General features: G+C 45.3%; 1 protein-coding gene across 2 annotated transcripts in view; it reads right to left on the bottom strand.

The window, feature by feature from the left end:
• The window catches only part of SLCO3A1 (solute carrier organic anion transporter family member 3A1), a 227,932-nt gene that overhangs the window by 195,706 nt on the left and 12,967 nt on the right, over nucleotides 1-19,259 (bottom strand). The gene's annotated exons all lie outside the window — the stretch shown is intronic.

The following is a 19,259-nucleotide window of genomic DNA, read 5'->3' as shown; positions in this document are numbered from 1 at the left end:
GAGAGAATGAACAGAACAGGTAATCATCAAGTGATCCATCCCCTGTCCACCCTTCCCAGCTGCTGGCAAACAGAGGCTAGGGACATCATCCCTGCCTATCTTGGCTAATAACCTGTATTCTGTTTACTCCATTTGCAGATCTTGCCATGATGACTCACAGCTGTTAGTATGTTTGGGCCTGATCTAGAGCCCAGGGAAGTCAATAGGAGTCTTTCCATTGATTTCAGTGGACTTTGGATCAGGCCATTACACTGCAAGTAGTCCCTTGGAACGTCTGCCTGCTTGTGAAGCAAGGGGCTATGGGACATGATCAAGGGTGCTAGTATAATCAGATGCTGTATTAGCAGCACTAGGCAAGGCAACCACAATGCCTTCTAGACCTTGGTGTAAGACCACAGGCAACATTTTCAGAAATGCTTGCATGACTTAGGCACCTAAGTCACATTCACAAAGAGGATTGGAGTCCTAAAAGCCAAAGGTTCCCAACTCCCATAGGCACTTTATAAACATTGACCCCAAAGTTTGAATCTGATTGGGTGCATGCATATCATTCAAGCACATCCTTAACACTGAGCAGCACAAGCGGTGAACCCCTCAAACTCACCCATGTTCCTCAGTACTAGTTTGAGTTCCCATCAGAAGTAGATATGTTTTGGAGGAGCTGGTGTGTGCGGAGAGCTCCTTTCTACTGTGCACTCTGCAAAGCTGAATTGCCTGTTAAGGGCTCGCCTAACCTTTCACCCCTTCCCTTTTGGGACTGTGGTTTTAACACTGAAACCCAACTCTCCCATGGAGCAGTTGAAGAACGCACACCAAAACACATATCAGACAAGCTAGGCACCTGATCCCTTTCTGTCTGAACTCATGGCCTTGCTGACACACTGACACTTGGCTCACACATTGGCAGCGTGTCACATAACTGACTCAAGAAGCAGCCACAAAGGTAAGGAGTTGAGCCCCAACAGAAAGTTTCTTTGCTAAATAAATAAAAATTAAGTTGAACAAACATTTTAAAAGAATCTTTTACAGATTTATTAATAGCTGGGAGCTTCACTTACTGACAAGACAATTTCAAAAGAGAAGGCCAATTAAGATTTACACAATGCAAAGAAATACACTTGTGGGTTTTATGCAACATCAGTTTAGAGCCAAGAAGATGCAGCACTGGTTACAACAACTGCTCTCTGCCACGCTCATGGAAGAAATCCAACATACTTTTATTTTCATGGTCATGTCTCCTTAAAAAAGGCAACCCAATTCCATCTTGGAAACAGGGTGTCTGTTTTTTTTCCTCAGAGATGGAGATGATATTTTTAAGGTCATCCTAAGATGTGCAGTTAGGATTCAAATAAAAAAAAGTGATAGCGATCTCATAATATAAGACAGCCCCTGGACAGTATAAAAATAGTCTCCCAGTGGAGGCGGTCAGAATGTTTGCTGATATACCTCAAAAAGCAGGAAATGTTCTGTCCAACTTTAAAGTATTCTGACAGCAGCTGTCCTCTCAGGGCAGCTAGACCCTATTAGGATACACCAGGATGCTGTTATGCCAAAGAAATGCCTCTTGGCAATAAAATGGACGAACAGAATAGCCTACTTCTGTTACTTTACTTGTGTGAAAGATAAGGACCTTGGGTTCCTGGACATCCAAAGACTCCAGTATGAAAAACAATTTTCATCATTTCTTCAGCTGCAACTGTCCTCACCCGAATCCAAACCACTATTTTTTTGGTGCTAGTGACTTAGTGCCCCCTTTCTAATGTACCAAGAGCTGCATTTAGGCATCAGTATAATAGGCAGCCCCCATAGTGCATGACAGTTAGGAGACACCACCATGGTCACTCATCTGCAGGAGGTCAGTAAAATGCACCTTGCATGGGGAGAGACCAATCTCTATGTGGGGGCCTCTAAGAGCAGCCATTATCGGGATCCTCACTGAAGTCAGCACAAACGATTCTGGAAATGCTTTGGAGTGAAAGTGATGGTTGCCAGAACCAAGCACCCCAAATCTAGGGTGCACCTAGGGCCAAAATTCTAATGATTACATACCTAAAGGATCAAACACATGATCAAGGGCCAACTCCCATGAGACGCTGACTATAAGCAGTAGGCTGGCTCTCCATAGACATTCTGCAGCAGGAAAAGGTCAGGTCAGATACTGGGTGGGGCTGGATTTGAAGGGGTCCACTAGTAATATTTGCATATGGAATGTAAGACAACATGAGGGAAAAATCAAATCCCATGCTTCAAGACAAAGTGATGGAAATATTTTTTCTCTGTACCCCAGAAATACAGCATTAAACAACTGGGTAAGTGCATTATGGAAGGGAGGGGACTGCTCATCATTCTCTCAAGCGCTGGGGTGATCACTGTTAAGAGGCAGGATGCCTGATGAGATGAAACAGTGTGATTCAAAGGAGAAACTGCTGTTCTGAGATACACAGCACGCCGAGGAACCCTCTCTAGTAAATGCAGCTTCTGCACTCAGACAGCCAGAACTTGAATTCAGAGTCCAACCCAGAATCTAAAAGAGATGGCATTGTTTCCACATCCTCTGTGGAAACCATAACCCCCATTGTGACATCCTGACACCCCAATATTCACCACTGTCATGTAATTAGGATATGCTTTATACAAAGTGTGCTTTGTGAGGTGTCATTCTTAAAGTCTCAACAGTAATATCTCGTTGGATTGTATGTGCTATTGTCATATGTGAGGTTATGAAGTTTGGCTATGTATGTGTCGCTGAAACATGTCCTGAGGTTGAAAACACCCACAAGCAGCCTTTCAGGTACAAGAGTAAAGAGGCCAAACAACGTTAATGGCTTACTGAGGAAATGTGCACAAGCACAAGGATTACCCCAGGAATTGTGTACAATAGAAACCTCTCAGAGTTAGCACCACACAATGGGAACTGTTTGACCTATGTCACAGCAAAAGAGCTTTCTAGCAAGTGGGGAGAAGATATAAAAGGGGGACAATGACATTATGGGGGAACCTCACACTCCCTACAACAACACACCTGGAAACACCTGAGGAACAAAGACTGAACTGTGGGAAGTGATGGTCCCAAGCTAGAAGGGTCTTTAGACTGTGTATGAAAACCTGGGAAAGCCCAGGCAACTTGTGCCTTAAGAATCTGCCATCCTGCTTATCACTCAGGGTGAGAATTTGTTAATTTATATCCTACCTATTTAGTGTATTAAACTTAGTCTGTGTGTTTTGTTTTATTTGCTCACTAATCTGCTTTGTTCTGTTTGCTATCCCTTATAATCACTTAAAATTTAGCTTTTGTAGTTAATAAACTTATTTCTTGTTTATACCAAAACTGAGTTTGTGCAATTCATATCTGGGGGTTGGGGGTGGGAAGGGGCAAAAAGCTGTGCTTATCTCCCTCCACATTGAGGAATGGGGTGATTTTTATGAGCTTGCATTTTACAGAGCTTTCTATACAGTGCAAGACAATATTATTTTGGGTTTACACCCCAAAGGAGGTGTGCACATCAGTACTGGGTAAATCCCCGAGCTGCTCCTCCCACACAGAGATGATTTCAGTCTGTATCTGCAGCTGGGTGTGGCCTTCCCTGTGTGTGTGCTAAAGAAGGCTTGAGGGCCTGGCACAGCAAGGACAGGGTGAGGAAGCCCAGACTCGTAGAATGGGCAGGCTCAGTGGGGCTCCAGCATATCTGGTGGCACCCCGAAAGGGGGGTCCAACCTCTCACACCCATTTTAAAAGGGAGGAGGGGCAGGTTCCTTTAAGATTTATAAGCAACTCTCAGCAAGAGGTAGTGTGTCCATTATCCCATTTCCTATCCACCTAAAGCTCAGGAAACTTGAACTATTATAACTCTTTCCCATTATACCTTTCATCTGAGGAGTGCAATACAGTTTGCCACAGTAACACCTGCCCATCATCTCCATCTTATAGGTAGGGAAGCCAAGGCACACAGCAGTGATGATTCCCCCTACGTGCACTTTATACATTTCTTGCTCTTAAAAGACACTCTCTAGAGAATTTACCCTTCCTCTGGGATCAGCACTTTCATCTGTCCAGAAATGTTTTTTGCAATAATACAGAAAACACTTCTCTAGAGCTTCTCTTCTGGAGATCCCCCCTTGCCCTATGGGGCAGATCAGAATAGAAGTGACAATTCTTAATGTGTGTAAACTGAGTCACAGGTAGCCAAATTAATCAACGAGGCAAGTATGAGGACGAAGTTACTTGAGTTACAAGGTCAAAGTCAAAGGGAGAGTTTGCAAAGGTCAAAAGGCATCGAGGGTCCCCAACTATCCCTTGTGCCTTTGTCAGTCTCTCCCAACAGGATCCAACTTTGCTGTCTAAATTTAGTCCCTAACCACCCACCAATATTTAAGCACCTAAAAAAGTGGCCTGATTTTCAAAGATGCAGAGAGTCACCTCCTCCTGAAGTCAAGATGCCCTGTGGAGTACTGAACACTGCACAAAGTAAGGCCTGATTTTAAACAGTTTAATGTGAAAATTCCAGCTGAGGTAACTTTCAGAGCAGGCCAATGGCAGGCCCAGAAATGGAACCCAGGAGTAGGGTGACCAGACCTCCTGATATTATTGGGACCATCCTGATATTAGGGGCTTTGTCTTATATACGCAACTATACCCTCCCACCCCCGAAAAAAAGTGTCCCGCTTTTTCACACTTGCCATCTGGGTCACCCTACCCAGGAGTCCGGATTCTTATTCTGCTTCTTCAGCCATTAAGTGTAGGGGGTGGTTTGGTTTCATCTTTTCCTTTCCTGAAAGCTAACATCCCACGTGGATGTGGCCCCAAGTCTCAACAATTCTCACGTTCCACCTAATAATCACCTCCATTCAAACACACGTCTGGATCCTCCTCGCCCCCATCACAAGCACAAGTTACAAGTGAGCAAGAAGTGTGGGTTCTTACTTTGTAACACAAGGATGTGGAACATGGGAGACGGGATGGATGTCTCCAAGGGTTTTATCAAAAGGGAATGTCTTCAGGGAAAGTGCTATTCCCCATCCTCTGCGAGAAGCAGATGGGAGTTCCCTCTTCCCTTGCTTGGTTTAGCCACATTTCCCAGACAGCTCCACCTTCTCCGTGGCTGGGGCACTGAGCCCCTCCCTGTCCCATACTGGGTGTGGTGGTACTGCCCAAGTGGCTACCAACGCTCTCGCAGTTGATATAAACGCTGCCCTTAGCTAACTGTCATTGGAAGCAAAGGGACGAGGAAATTGGCTGCACTTCTCTGGTAAGGGCAAACCCCATCATACCAGCGGCAAGCATCCAGGGGAAACTGGCATCTGTGAGCAAAGTAGCTGACATCCGTGCCAGCAAAGTGGCCTCCACCATTTCCAAAGCGTCATGGAAGAGCAGTAGCAAAAGAAAGGGATGTTGTTGGAGGTGTGCGGGGTGACTGTCGAACCAGAGGTAAAAAGATCTCATATAATAAACAGTGACAAATTACTGAGACAAAAATCAATAATCACCTTTAAAAAGTCAAAGCTAAAGCAACATTTCTTTTACTCCCATCACTAACACCAGTGGGGCTTTCGTTATGCAAGTTTTCAGTCATACTTGCTGTTTATCATTCCACTCTGCCCAGATCTATATATCTTGGCATCTTTGAGCCAACGTAAAATTGCTTATATAATCTGTTTATTTTATACTAATGTTCCGCAGGAACGCATGTCACATAAACCTGCTTTAGAGTGTTGCACTGCTTTATCACTGCAAAATGAATCCTGGGCTGGGGCGCTGTGACGGAATCAGACCTACAATGCACTGAAAATGAGTATCATATCGTTCATATCTCCAGTGATCAAGTCACATTCACATTTCCCTTCACAACCTGCTCCCCGCGAGCCTGAAGAGAAGTTCATTGTATTAATAACAGTTATATGCAGAAAACACATCGGCTTTATGCCTGGAGGGCATTTCTTTAAAGGCTTCTTTTTTAATGTAAAATACATTTTCTCAGCCACGTGGTAAGGGACTGGACTTGAAGAGACATGTCTGCAGTGCTACAGGGTGTGAAATAATTGCCTGGTAACTATATCCCCAAAGGAGAAACAAAAGAGAACAGGTTCCCAGAGCCTCCATTACAGATGCATAGAGCTTCAGATTCCTTGAAGAGCCAACACAACCTTACCAAGTTGCACAGCTTCCATCTTATACTCCACAGACAATTTATTTGGAACACATTGTCCTCTCCTCCAGCAAAGCCCACAGAATGGGAATTGAGCCCAGGAGAATCCCTAGGTTGGATAGTCTCCCTTACATGTATTTGGGAGCAGGAGGGGGGGAAATGAATTCCTTTCCTCAGGAGTACTGGCCTCCCTGTTCCCCTCCAGGCAACAGAGCCCAGAGATGAGTTATTTTAAGGCCAGATGGGGCCATTATGATAATCTAGTCTGGCCTCCTGCACAGCACAGGCCCGAGAATCTCACCCAATAAATCCTGCCTCAAGCCCATAACTTGCAGCTGAACTAGAGCCTCTTTAATACGTGAAGACTTGTGCACATCTACACTGCAACGAGACACCTGCAGCTGCCCCATGTCAGCTACCTTGGGCTTGCAGGGCTTGGGCTGCAAAACTGCGGGGTAGATGTTCTGGCTCACATTGGAGTCTGAGCTCCGGGACCCTTCCCCATCACAGGGTCACAGAGCGTCAGCTGCTGCCCCAGCCCAACCCGAACATCTACACCTCAGTTTTACCACCCCAGAAACCTGAGTCCCACAAGCCTGAGTCAGCTGACACGGGCCAGTGTTTAGTCGCAGTGTAGACATACCAAGAGCTTCCTTACTGCACCTTGCCCAGTACTTCCACCCCTTCCACAGAGAGGTGAAGGGAAGAAGCAGCAATCATTGCCACAAGCATCAGTATTAACCCTGGCACAGATGCCTGGCTGAATAATTTTGAGGGTAGGAAATGATTCTCCTGGACTCCAACCACAGAACCCAACCATGCAGCTACCAGAAGAATCCTTAAAGCCACAGCTCTACCCCTCCTTTTCTGCTCTGCCCAGTTGTGCTCCTCTCTGCTCAGGTCAGTAGAAAGGACCTTATTTATTTATTCTTGCATGACAGGTCATAAGTCACCTATTACAATGCTGTTCACATTCCAGTGAACTCAGGAACCCGTTCAGCTAAAGCGTTTAAAGCTTAAGCACGTGCACAAGTCCCACTGAAGTCACACACTTCAGTGCTTTGTTGAATAGGGATGAGATAATTCATGGGTTTACAGTTAAGCATGTGCTTAAAGCTGGGATTTTCCAAGGGACCCACGGGTGTTGGGTGCCCAACTTCCACTGAAAGTCCGTCAATGAGAAATGGGCATCTGGCTCCCTTAGGCCTTTTTGAAAATTCCAGCCCATGCGATGAATTGCAGCTTGAGGATGTACCGGGCAAATTCAACAGCATGGCATGGAAGAGGCTTTCTCCCTTCTGCACAGTACACCAGGTATATCAATCAGCAGCCATGGACATAGATGCTAGATGTAAAAAAATCAGCAATAAGGAAGGCTTGGGGGAGAGAGAGAGGAGTTTATTTTTGCCATCATTCAAATGCAGGATGAACTGGTCGTTTAGCCGCTGGGGTTAATGGGACTTTCAGAGCAATGCCCCCTGTGCACAGAGGGGAGAACTGTGCCAGTAAGTCTTACCAAGAATTGATACCTAACTTTATCCATAATGATACACATATACATGCAATCCATATATGAAACTGGAACAGCCATGTGATAAATTGTGGGAAAAATGAGACCACCATTATCATGCATCCTTGATGGCCTCATCTGCGGCCAGCCTACCAACCCATCTCTGCACAGGACTGCTCACAACATTGTGTGCGTGCCTCACGTGTTGTTTTAAAAATGACCTATCTGACAAAGGATTCCTTCTTTCCCCACCCAAGTGTAGGATGGGCAAGATTCAAGGTGTGATATCTCAGGAAGGCTATCCAGACCTGTGACTTTCACTGCTGGACATTTTTTGCCGACATTGCCCAGCCATATCTGCAGAAAGACATGAGTCTACTGGGGCTACCATGAATACTTGAGACAAGAGACTACAGTCTCATCTCAAGCAATGAGGGGAAAAAAATACCTGCAAACCCAAGCCATATTAAAGCTAAGGAAAACCAAGAAAGGGGCTCAGTAATAGCTTGTGGTTTAATCTAACCTATCCCAATTCTGTAGGGCAGGGTACACTGTGTCTATTGTTTCTCCTGTAATTTCTATTAAGCCTCTTGTTATAGGCTACAGCCTGTAAAATTGGAGCACCGTGAAGGAACCTGTCGCCACCTAAACCCACTCCAGAAATGGTGTTTTTCCCAGGTTGGAATCCGTACACAGCTGTTCTACAGGCTTGCCCAAATCACTGGTTGTATCTGAAAGACCTGCTCTCTCAGCTTTCCAGCAGTCTCTCAGTCTGTTTTGTTTGCCCTCAGCTGTTGCAGGACACAGCTGAATGCAAGCAGTTCTGTGACACCCTTTTGCATGGTCCGAGCCATCCCACGCAATTTCTAGGAACCAGGTTATTTGTGCATCATGAAGAGATCAGACAACTCTCAGCATTCAGATGGAATATCCTGTTCGGTCAGGGGGTCGTAACTCAGAATGGAAAACCTTTGTCCATTGCTGACTAGCTCCCATCACACCCATCTTGTTAGTGACACAAGGGAGGCCGGACATTCTACAAGGGCATATGGGAGAAAGGAGGATAACAAAAAGAAGGGGAACCAAACACAGCAAGAACCCCTCTGTTCCAGCCACAGTAAGTTAATTGGGTGCATCTCAAACCTGACCCAGAACAACTTCAAGCTTGTCTGGTAAGCCTACAGATCATTCTACATGCTGTTTAAAGCCATAATTCTAGGATCCAGATGTGTACAAGTAGATTTGTGCGGCCGTCAGTAACAATACTTTGCTGCCACTTTCTTTAGCATCCACCATCCAAGGATCCCAAAGTTCGGGAGGCAGCCAGGAAGTAAGCCTCCCTCTGAGGAAGGGGTATCATCCCATTTTATAGAAAGGGATGATAAGGTAAAGAGGGATTAAGTACTGCGATTTGCTCCTCACCTCCCTTAACACTCATCCGCAAATTCAGTGAATCTCATATCATCATCATCATGGCAAATCCCAAAGGGACATTGTCTCCTAGCAGATCAGGCACCACTACCAGAATCTATTAGTACAGGAATGGCCCTTTCACAAGGTTCCGTTGGTCATTTTTGACTCACCAGCAGAGAAACTCTTGGACATTTCAGCTAGAAGGACAATTGACCAGACGGTCACAGGTAGTCAGCTTCACTATAAGCACCCTCACAACATGAATGTACTGACCACAGAGGGCCAGAGCTGGGACTAGAACCCAGTAGTCCTGACTCCTAGTCTCCTGTTCTAACCACTAGAGTACACTGAACTTCACTAACAAAAAGTATTTTTTTATTTTCAGAAATAAACAGGTATAAATCCTGACTGGGATCACCCCTTGGCACCTGGGATAACACTAACCATCATCACTCTTTCAGTACCCTCACATTTGGGATGCGAACCCAGTTGATTTTCTGGCCTGGAAAAACAAATCTACGTGGTAAATCCAGTCTAGTGGTCTGTGAGACTTACTGGTCTTTAATAATACAAATATGGTGAAGCCAGAGGCCGTTTCAATTCTTGGTTATTGTTAAACATTACATCCAGCCAAATGATGCATTACAAACGTGAAAGTGGAACATTTGCCTCGATAGCACTAGCAAAGGGCCGTGCTTAATATTGGATTGAAATGCACTAATGGAGTCTGTGCAGACTGTTTATACGGAGGTGGCTAAGGCATTGGGGACTGACCTTTGAAGCAGTCCCTGATGGGGTTCCTATTGGCCCTAATATGAACTTTCCGATTTCCCTTGTGCTCAGTGTGCAATTGCGTGGAGTAGAATGAGGACGTCTTTAATTTGAACAAAGGCGTTGATTTACAAGTCAGTTCGGACAAGATGAAAAGTAGGTCTTAGCCACATGACTCAGAGGTGAAACAGACAATAGAGTCATACGGTAGGGTAGCACTCTGCACTACAATATAAACACAGGTTTCAGAGGAGCAGCCGTGTTAGTCTGTATTCGCAAAAAGAAAAGGAGGACTTGTGGCACCTTAGAGACTAACCAATTTATTTGAGCATAAGCTTTTGTGAGCTACAGCTCACTTCATCGGATGCATACCGTGGAAAATACAGTGGGGAGATTTATATACATAGAGAACATGAAACAACGGGTGTTACCATACACACTGTAATGAGAATGATCACTTAAGGTGAGCTATTACCAGCAGGAGAGCGGGGGGTGGGGAGTGCGGGAAGGAAGGGCAAAAACCTTTTGTAGTGATAATCGAGGTGGGCCATTTCCAGCGGTTGACAAGAATGTCTGAGGAACAGTGGGGGATGGGGGGGGGAATAAACAAGGGGAAATAGTTTTACTTTGTGTAATGACCCATCCACTCCCAGTCTCTATTCAAGCCTAAGTTAATTGTATCCAGTTTGCAAATTAATTCCAATTCAGCAGTCTCTCGTTGGAGTCTGTTTTTGAAGTTTTTTTGTTGAAGAATTGCCACTTTTAGGTCTGTAATCGAGTGACCAAAGAGATTGAACTGTTCTCCAACTGGTTTTTGAATGTTATAATTCTTGAGGTCTGATTTGTGTTCATTTATTCTTTTACGTAGAGACTGTCCAGTTTGACCAATGTACATGGCAGAGGGGCATTGCTGGCACATGATGGCATATATCACATTGGTAGATGTGCAGGTGAACGAGCCTCTGATAGTGTGGCTGATGTGATTAGTCCCTATGATGGTGTCCCCTGAATAGATATGTGGACACAGTTGGCAACGTGGAATTCCTCAAGGGCTTCTTTTCCATGGGTCCCGATGATGAAGATGTCATCAATGTAGCGCAAGTAGAGTAGGGGCATTAGGGGATGAGAGCTGAGGAAGCGTTGTTCTAAGTCAGCCATAAAAATGTTGGCATACTGTGGGGCCATGCGGGTACCCATAGCAGTGCTGCTGATTTGAAGGTATACATTGTGCTCCAACCCCTCAGACAGAGACAAAACACCTACAAGATCTCTATCAAGCATTCTTACAACTACAATACCCACCTGCTGAAGTGAAGAAACAGATTGACAGAGCCAGAAGAGTACCCAGAAATCACCTACTACAGGACAGGCCCAACAAAGAAAATAACAGAACGCCACTAGCCGTCACCTTCGGCCCCCAACTAAAACCTCTCCAACGCATCAACAAGGATCTACAACCTATCCTGAAGGACGACCCATCACTCTCACAAATCTTGGGAAACAGGCCAGTCCTTGCACACAGAGAGCCCCCCAACCTGAAGCAAATACTCACCAGGAACCACAAACTACACAACAGAACCAGTAACCCAGGAACCTATCCTTGCAACAAAGCCCCTTGCCAACTGTGTCCACATATCTATTCAGGGGACACCATCATAGGGAAATATGCCACGCAGAGGCCTTAATATAATTAGCCTAATTTATGGTCAAGAGACAAATCCGGGGCTACAGGCTAAGCCAGAGTTATGCCCACACTGCAGACAAAGGTGAACGAGGCCAATGGAATTGGTCATGGGAGCTTTCCCAGGCAGGAGCAGGGAAGCAGGACAGAAGTGACACATGCTGGCCATTCTCAAGCAGCATTAACAAAAAAGTTTCGAAGGAAGCAGAGTTCAGGCCTCATGGTTGGAGGACAGTAGTGATTATACAAGGGCTACGTACTAAGCGGGGAAAACAGAGGACATGGGGAGCAGGACCTCTCTCTTCTGCTGCATATGTTCTGACAATATTGCTGATGTTCAGTCCTGTTCCCGAAACATTTAAGCCAATACAGCGAGGGGGGAAAGGGAAAGCCTTTTTTAAAAATGGACCTCACCAGATAGCCAAGTGGAGTTGCTGATCCTTGTGAGTCTATTGTAAGCCTCATGTTCTCTGGCATTTTTCTTAAAGCCTTGGCGGCTGGAATCAGGTTATTACCCGAGATTCTCAGCCTCCTTCCAAAGTGAGTTTGTATCACTGGAGGTTCTGGGGAAAAGCTTGAAAATGTGACTCTTCTCCGTGAAGAGAAATCAAAAGAACAGCCTTTGGGTAAAGTTCTTGTGATTTTTGAGCCACTCAGACCTTTCAGGACCCTGGCTCATAATTTTTTAAATACTTGGGGTGGGCAATGACACAGCAAATAGCCTAGTGACTTGGTATCGAATGAACCTCATTCTTCCCTTGCCCTCTTTCTGCCATCTCTCACTAAGACTGGGAGCCACCCTTTATGCATCTGCAAAAGGCCATGAGTAGCCATGAGGCTGTTTAAATAGCAAACAATTGCTCAACATGGGGGAAGGAAAGGAGCCCTGTGATAAAAGCACTGGTAACAAGAGATAGGCGTTCAATGCCCAGCTTTGTCAGAGGCTCACCACGCCTCAGTTTCTCCCACTAAATGGGGTCACTGATAGCCACCTCCCTCACCAAAGAGGGCCACACACTGCAGCAAGCAGCACTCTCAGAAAGCCAATTCATAAAGGCTGCTGCTCAGTGACTGTACACAGAGGGCTGAATTTTGCCCCAGCAGGCTGCGTGTGCCATCTTACTTTCTGCCATGTGCTGAATGCCCCACGAGAGCTAAGAGCACCCTTCCAGGGCCCTTGAAAGTTAAATATATTTAAGGGAGTTACATTCTTTTCTCCTCTACTTATCTGCCAAGATTCAAATTCAAGGCTCTTGTGTTTCTGCTGCAACCACTGATGACATCTCTGTGGCAGGTATTTTGCTCCCTCACATGCTTGGAACTCAAGTCTTGGCAGGTGAAGAGAGAAAAAAAAAAGCTTTCTATGAACAGTTAAATAAAACCAGACCCGATCAGGGACTGACTCAGTATCCAGTTGGTTACTGCTGCCAATGCAAGCCCTAGTTTTGTCCTTTTCTCCTTGTACTGCCTTTGGACTGCTCAGTTTCTCCTGCTTCTCATATCGCGGAGAGATAACACAGGCCACGCAGTATCTGAGGGCAATAGGTGCAGCACTCAGGCTGTAGAACAGGAGCCAGCCATCCCCAAGGTTACGTTCTACAGAGCTGCACAAATTCCAGTCCGAGATACTCTCCGAGCAAGGGAATGTGAAGGGACCCGTCTGCATGCCGTGCATTAATCTGGGCAAAGCAGAGCCACAGATCTCTCAGTAAAGCGGGGCATGCAGACCCTGAGCCTGGAAGCTGGTAGTGATGCTATGTGGACGGTAACCAAGAGACTTACAGACTAGCGGGATCACACTGGGTGTTGTTGGGGAGCTGAAGTGACAACAGAATGAATGACTCATCCCCTAAATACACACAGAGAAAGCAGGAAGATGGGCATCTGCTGGATGTCAGTCTCTCCTGCAGAGCAGGGAAAACCAAATAGCTCTGATGCATGATAGGAGACTCTTTGCCCCATTCAATTCCCCATCCCCCTTGACTTCCCTTGTCTTCTCCCTCTTGCCTTTAAGCCTTTCCTCTCAGCTCCATTCCCCCTACAGCTCTTGCCACTCCTTCAGTTCCTTTCTTTTTACCTACATCCTCAGTTCTTCACTCTTCCTTTTAAACAAAGGACCCTCTGGAGCTATTTCTCCTTCCTAGAACACAATGGACACTTCCATACGTTCCGCCTAGTCAGCGTGGTAGCCCTGATATAATTTAATGGCCACCATCCTTATGTTTAGGCCTTAAAGCTGCTAGAATCTGATAAGTCAGGTTCTCTTGATTTTAAGTAGGGTTACATTTTACAAAAGCACTTAAGTGACTTAGGCGTCAAAGTCCCATTTTCAAAACTGACTTAAGCACTTAGAATAAGTCACTTTTGAAAACAGAACTTAGGTGCTTTTGAAAGCCTAACCCCAGACCTCTTTGTAAAAGCTACCACCCTGCCCCTGACTGAGTAAGGCAGCCCCCAATGGTCACAGCTGATGAAAGATTTGAAAAGCAAAGAGCTAGACCCTCAGGCTCACCTGACTTCTACACAGTGCACCTGGGGTGAGAGTCACACGAGTAGTTTTCCTCCCCCAATCATGGGGACAGCTGAGCACTAGCTGAAACAGCAGCACAACTGGACCACAACCTCCCCCATCCCTGGCATGATACCCCCTTCCCACCTCTCCTCCCCGAAGTGTCTCCTACACTGGGGCTGTGTGGCAGGAGCAGGCACCATAGGACTGGCTATATCAACTCTACAGCCCTCAGAGATTCCTTTCTTCAAGGTTAGGGAGGCTTCCCATCCCTCATTCCCCCCACCCATGGGACAGCCCAGAGAGCCTAAAAGTTTTAACTGAGGTTAGTTATCTATCCTAGAGCTGTTCTGAGATTTCCACTGATGCCCAGACAATGGCTCTAACTAAGACATGGTAGGTAGCACCCCTCTCTATCTATGCACTCTATGCCTGTGGTCATGATCAACATCCCATCAACTCCTCCAGCCACAGATTACATTTCAAACTAATATATAAAAGTGGCTTTACACTGCATTTGTAGGTAGCAATAAGCAGTAGGTCTGACCCTTCCTTTGGATAGGGCCCTGGGCCTACACTCACAACACTTCTGTTCCATCACATTTAATATGGTTTCCCCCACACAATACTGACCATACTACAGAAATGCAAAAAAAAAAAACAGATGAAGTGCCATGAGGCACAGTTTGTAATTGTGTGGGGCACATGCCAGGGTTTGGTCCACATAAAATAGTGGGTTCATCCCAAACCTCTGCCAGCGAAGGCTCTACAGCATCAGATAACAGTTAGTGGTTGTGAGACCCTCACACACTAATGTATTTATCTTCTCAACACCCATGCTATTATCCCTGTTTTACAAATGTGGAACCGAGACAAAGAGAGATCAAATGACTCACTCAAGGTCACACAAGAAGTTTGAAACAGATCCAGAAATTGAACTCAGATCTCCTGGATCCCAGGCCAGTACCTTAACCACTAGACCATGCACCCATTCTTTGTTTCTTAACCACTGGTACTGTGAGATATACAAGGGTACCTGCTCCCATGACTGCCAGGTGTCACATCTGCTCAAATGCCAGTGAAAGCTGATTTCTCTGGGCATGGAAATTAAAGGCTTGACTCATGAAGGGAGACAGTTTCGATGTGACAGCTCCAGAGAGCACAATGCAGAGCAAGACTCCGGTTTTAAAACATTACCAAGTGCAGCAGGAATGTTGAGCAGTCCCTGCCAAAATGTCACTATCCACATTTTCTGCAGAGTGAGTGCTGGCTTAAAGCGAACAAGTTACTGTTTTCCCATCATTTAATCGCTCTCAGTTGTGTGTGGGGGTCGGAGGGGTAGGGATCAGGGGGAAGGCTAGGGAAACACATGATGACACTGTGTCCTGGATATATTCCATGAATGTAATTTTTTGTGATGTCGTTTGGATACAAAGAGTTCCAAGTGTAATCAGGACGCCGGGAACCAAATCGAAAAAAAATGTCTGAATCTGTACACTACAAGCCATTGAAAAAAGAAGAAAGCAGAGGTCATTTTGTTTTCAACTTACATTTCCAGTACCTTGGAGTTTTATTTAGATTTATTCAGAAGCACACTTTGCAACATCACAGTGATGACATGCCATGAAAAACGGCATAGCATCCTTGGCCAAATTCTCCCCTGATGTAAAGAAGCAAAATTCCACCAGTGACATTGAAGCAGTGCCCATTTACAACAGGAGAGAATTTGGTCCTCTGTTCAGAGCCCACTTTCTTCAGCTAATAGAAATCTTTTGCCCATCTCGATCGCCACCTGTTCAAGGATCCCAAAGTGCTTGCAAACGTTAATTTAGCCTCCCAGCTCAACACTCCCAGGAAACAGACTTTTTTACAGATGAGGAAACCGAGGCACAGAGTGGGAAATAGCTTGCCATAGGTGCACAGGAAACCTATGGCAATGCTGGGAATACAACCCCCAACTTCCATCTCTGTGCCAAACCCACAAGTTCCACCTCCCAATGTGTGCTATTTTCTATATTTTTATATTATATTATATATAAGAATAAGTCACTTTTGAAAAATAGGATTTAGGGGCTTTTGAAAGCCTAACCCCAGATCTCTTTGTAAAAGCTACCACCCTGCCACTGAATGAGTAAGGCAGCCCACAATGATCACAGCTTATGAAAGATTTGAAAAGCAAAGAGCTAGACCCTCAGGCCCACCTGACATCTGCACAGTCCGCTTGGTGAGAGTCACATGGGTAGTGATGCTTTGATGATGTAAATGGGGAAACAGACAGCAGGAGCAGATGAGTCCTGCCATGAGTGCAGGGGACTGGACTAGATGACCTCTCGAGGTCCCTTCCAGTCCTATGATTCTACGAAAACATGGGGTCAGAGCATGCCTCCACTTGCCATTGCAAAGTGCTCTAAAGTCATGAGACTGACTTTATAATCATGTGGTTTTAAAAATATTTTTAAAAATTGGGGATTTTTATTTGCTTTCTGGTGTCTGAGTCTTTAGGGGCCACTCAATTCTTATTTTCAAGCTTTTCTCCACCACCACCACGAAGGAGAGAAATTTACTTTAAAAAAAGCTGAGATTCTCATGTAGTCACAGGAGTCCAGGAGCTGGGGCTTAAAATAAAAACACCAAATGTTATGAAACTCACAATGAGTCACAAGAGATGCCAACACTGCCTCCTACAGAAGAGACAGTAAACTTCCAGGAGACTCCACTCCAGTAGTTTCCTGAAATCCTTCCATCAGGAGTAAGGTTTGCCTCCTGCCCTCTGAAATCCACTAAAATCTGTGGGTATACACACAGGACTAACCACAAAGAGGCCACACGCCCCCAGACCTACTGTGGCTTCCTCTCGGTTCCTGGAAATACAGTTCCAATGGAGCCACATTACCAGGATTTCCCCCACCTGCCACAGCACAGGGATTCCCCAAGCACAGAGTGGGCCCCATGGGGAAGTTAACCACCACCCTCCTGCCTCCCTTCCAACCTCTCCCCATGCACAAATCCCCAGATCTGAAGAGAGCACATATGGTCCAAAGTCTGAAGGCTGGGGGTGGGGAAAAGGGAAGCCCAGCTGCAGCTGATCCACAGACCCCTCCACTCCATCCCAACTGAGTGAACATTACACACACACTCACACACCCCTACCTATTGGATATTATCTTGCCCCTGGATTCTGTTTTGGGGATAAATTCCTACTGAAAGAAACAGATAAACATGACACACATATACACTGTGGTAGCCCCAGACATGGATCAAGGCTCTATTGTGCTAGGTGCTGTACAAACATAAACACACAGATGGGCCACACCCCCAAAGAGCTTACGTCATGTTTTTAAAACTGAGATTGTAAGTATAAGTCTTTCTAGAGACCGTGTCCACAGCTTCCTATAAGCCATCAAGTACCATTACAGTAAGAGACTAGAGATCTATTTAAATGACAGATGGCAACATAAAAATACCAGCAGAAGCTTAGCCAGGTTAGAACTAAGTTGATTGCCCAAATATATTTGGGTATATATATATATATATCAATACTGCCTCAGCTCTCAGAGCCGAAATCATAAAATTAAAGTAATTCCATGAGGCAAAGACTAGAAATTTGAAATGCTCACCTCCCTAGCAGGGAGATAGCCCTGGCTCCCACCAACACAACACTCCTAGGTGTATAGAATGACATCTACAGCAGTCCCTTAGGCAACAAAGTCACTCATGGAAGAAAACATGCCAGAGTTCTGTGATAAGGCTCCAGAATGCTAAAGATTTTATCCCAACAAACCAGCTCAAGTTTCAAATTGCAGTCGAATAGCCAAGGCCACACACTCAGCAGAATAGCATGCAAGCACCCCAGAGGCTGAAGTGTGCTATCCTAAAGCAGCCAGCAGTAACTCCCACCAAACAGGTTTCTGGAAACTGATCTGTTTGTGGAGGGACATACGAATAGAGAGTGGGACTTAACCAGGCAATTAAGCAGTTTGCTCTGGATGAATTTGTACAGGTGAGTATACAGCACGTTTCATTGGCTCAGCTCTTGCTTCCAAGCACATTGCAATGGTGGACTTGACTCCCAGTCCCTTATAGGAAGGGATTACAGTAGCCATGTGCAAACTGTCCAGAATGGCTGGTTCCCCACTCTAGGAAGGTCTCTAAATCTAGTCTCCCAGCAAAGGACTTCAAACAGAAAAGAGAAAAACTAAGCTAGTACTGGGATTCCAATGCTCAAACTAGCAATAGGGCATTCGATACAACGCCGCTTTGAGGACAGAAGTTGAGCATAGGACGGGATCATTGCCCTCCAACCCCAGAGCTGGAGGAACCAAAGCCACCAGCAGATCCCTGCAGAAGCACTGCTGAAGAGGGTGCTCCATGGTTGTCAGGATTAAGCCAGTGCCCAGGATCCATTTTGTGAACTACAGTATCTTCTGAACTGGCTGATCTTACTACAGCTAATGCTACTGCCCTTAGGGAACAGCCACCAAAGATATGTTTGATTCCCCCTTTAAGACAAGGCTTCCCTTCTACTAAAGCTACCAGCGCTCAGCTGCACTAACTTCAGACATAAGGGCTTGCATTATAACCAGCAATATGCTGCAGGAAACACAGTGCACGTCTCCCATGAAGAGGCTGAAAGGCCTCATTGTAACTAAGTTGCCCTTTGTACTGTCTATCCAACAAGGCACAAAAACAAAAAACACAGGCTTCTCTCTGCTGGTACTAGAAGTCCAAATAAATGTTGTCTTTCTAAATGCCACATGAAGAACCTAAACTGATGAAGACTTTATAAGAGCATTTATTCCTTCTATGCACTTTACAAATGAAAGATACTATATACATTTATCAGGGCGTAGCCATGTTAGTCTGTATCCACAAAAACAACAAGGAGTCTGGTGGCACCTTAAAGACTAACAGATTTATTTGAGGAAGTGAGTTTTTTACCCACAAAAGCTTATGCTCAAATAAATCTGTTAGTCTTTAAGGTGCCACTGGACTCCTTGTTGTTTTATATACATATAGCATTGCTCACGCCAATGAATCTCAAATTTTATACACACACAATTATTCAAGATCACTATACATGTAAGTTACATCCACATGAATGGTTTCGCCCACCAGTGAAATACACCTCTCACTTGGGTGGAACATGGAAGCATCAAACAGCAATATTACACAACAGTTTCAGTCAGGATATAGAGACTACTGTGTGCAGTTGAAACTGCAGGAGGAATTCAT

Source organism: Lepidochelys kempii, chromosome 10 (genome assembly GCF_965140285.1).
Source record: "Lepidochelys kempii isolate rLepKem1 chromosome 10, rLepKem1.hap1, whole genome shotgun sequence".
Taxonomy (NCBI): domain Eukaryota; kingdom Metazoa; phylum Chordata; order Testudines; family Cheloniidae; genus Lepidochelys; species Lepidochelys kempii.
Note: the sequence above shows the minus strand (reverse complement) of the source record. Positions and strands in the feature narration are given on the sequence as shown.